This window comes from Etheostoma spectabile, chromosome 15 (genome assembly GCF_008692095.1).
Source record: "Etheostoma spectabile isolate EspeVRDwgs_2016 chromosome 15, UIUC_Espe_1.0, whole genome shotgun sequence".
Lineage (NCBI taxonomy): Eukaryota > Metazoa > Chordata > Actinopteri > Perciformes > Percidae > Etheostoma > Etheostoma spectabile.
This window is the reverse complement of record NC_045747.1, coordinates 26,986,749-26,989,174: the sequence shown is the minus strand read 5'-3', so window position 1 is coordinate 26,989,174 and position 2,426 is coordinate 26,986,749. Positions and strand designations below refer to the sequence as shown.

Here is a 2,426-nt window from a genome sequence, read left to right as displayed (position 1 = left end):
TAAAGGATATATCCTGATCAAAAATTACTCTTAGATTTCGGACAGTAGTGCTGGAGGCCAGGGCAATGCAATCCAGAGTAAATATATCTTCGGATTATGATATTCAGAGGTGTTTAGGACCCAGAGCAATACCTTAACATCAGAAAATTGTAGGCCATCCATGATTTTATATCTTTAATGCACAGCTGAAGTTTGGGTAACTGAATAGTTTTGTCTGGCTTGACTGATAAGTATGATTGGGTGTCAGCCGCATAACAGTGAAAGTCAATTGAGTGCTTCCTAATAACATTGCCTAGAGGAAGCATATATAAGGAGAATATAATTGGTCCAAGCACCGAGCCTTGTGGAATGCCATGGCTAACTTTGTACCTGGAGGATTTATTGTTAACCCGCCTGTTGTCCTTGGGTCAAATTTGACGGTAAGAAATGTAACGGTATAAAACAGGCAGCAAAGTTACATATTCACTAACCATATCTATATGTTCTAATTCTACCTAATAAATAGTATGATTGATGAGAACATCTATTAGGTGATCCAGTAGGAAGAATTGGGGTGAGCATCTGTTGCTCATCTGATGGCCACTAATTACACTAATTAAAGCTTCAACTGAAGGGTCACAGCTGACATCAAAGGGGAGGGGGGAGTCTCAATTAACCCTTGGGACACACCTGGAGGAGGCAATTTGATGACCTGCATGTTAGGTGGAAGAAAAACTTGCAATGTAAAGTTTCATCATAGTATGGCCAATGATGGACGTGTCTGTATTTCAGGACCAGTCAATCCCTTTAAAAGCGGTATCGGGTTTATGTTCAGTGTTTGTTAACGTTCACATTTGGATCACAGGTTATGCCTGTGAGGATTAAAATGGTTATTAGAAGTTAACCCTCATGTTGTCCTCAGGTTAAATTGACCCATTTTCCTATATCAGTGTTCTTTTTAATTCCCCAAAATAACATGATTGGTTCCAGACAACGCTCTTTGGCAAGTACAAATCTCTTTTTTCATTAATTTTGGGGTGTCTTATTCAATTTTATAGCATTTGAAGAAAAAAAAATTGAAGTGGTTTCAAACTAGCATTGAGTAAAAGTTGACATATTCCAGTCTGTGATTATCCATCAACATACAATTTCAATTTCAATTTTATTTATAGTATCAATTCATAACAAGAGTAATCTCGAGAGACTTTGCAGATAGAGTAGGTCTAGACCACATTCCAGAATTTACAAGGACCCAACAGTTCTAGTAGTTTCCTCCAGAGCAAGCGACAGTGCGACAGTGGCGAGGAAATACATTCCTTTAATTTTAGTCAAATTCCAAATTTCTGCTTTCATAACTCAAACATTAGGTATAATGTCCTAAAAATGAGGTTTGTTGACCGTAAATTCCAAAAATAACTGTAAATTAGTGTTACATAGTGTTAACTGACAAAAAAAGTGACAAACATTGAAAAAGGGACAAGAACGTAAGAAAAAGTTAAAAACATTGATTAAAAGCGTCAACAAAAGTGTTGACGGGAAGACAACCCGAGGGTTAAACATGACAGGTTCTAGTCCTGCAGAAGAAAACACATCGATTTCAGTAATAATTCAAATTACTAAAAACATAGCTTTAGAACATGAGGTTTCTCAACAGTACACCCCGGCATATGTGTGAATGATAATCCAATATTTTAGAAGGGTAACTACCATTTTTTTCAACCTGAATAATTAAAAAAAGGCCTTTTGTAATAATGGTATTTATTGAATTCCATGTTCCTTTCACATTATGTTTGTTATTTTCCAGTAATTTATTATAATAATCCTTCATTATGTTATTTAATTTGTTTTTAGATTCTTAGATTCTTTTCAAAATTCTTTTGTTCTATATTTTATAAAATGCCTAAGGTATTCTTTTTTTCAGGCATTTTGACATCCAGGGTTTTTCTGAATATTTCCTCTTATTGCAATATTGTTTTATTGAACAGTTTGTATAATATAGAGTTGTAAATATGTCTAAAAAAGTTCATATGCAGTATTAAGGTAAGCTTCCTTACTTACTTACTTCCTTCCAATTATACTTTATTAACTCATTTTTTAAATGCAGCTATAGTGTGGTTGCACTCCCTTTTCCCACTATGATTACAATCATGGGTCACAACGATTTGCAGGTAGTCATGTATATTATTGATTAATATTCCAGTTTGTTGGGATTTAATAAGTCAATGTTGAAATCCCCACAGATATAGCTGACTTTATGCTTTACTTTATGAAACATTTGTTCCAATTTTTCTGTAAATATTTCAATGTTGGATCCTGGTTTCCTATACACACAACTTCTTTATTTTTTCCATGCATTATTCAAGTGAGATACACTTCATTATATCATCAATGACTACTGCCATGCTATCAACAACTTTGTAAATGAAACCTTTGTCAACAAAAAGCCC

General features: G+C 34.3%; 1 long non-coding RNA gene across 1 annotated transcript in view; it reads left to right on the top strand.

Annotated features, from left to right (window-relative positions):
• Window positions 1-396: 396 nt before the first annotated feature.
• LOC116702903 (uncharacterized) overlaps window positions 397-2,426 on the top strand; it is a 13,028-nt gene continuing 10,998 nt past the window's right edge. The window contains exons 1-2 of the long non-coding RNA XR_004335285.1: window positions 397-406; window positions 859-868. This is a non-coding gene — a long non-coding RNA (uncharacterized LOC116702903). The remainder of the gene's footprint in view (window positions 407-858; window positions 869-2,426) is intronic.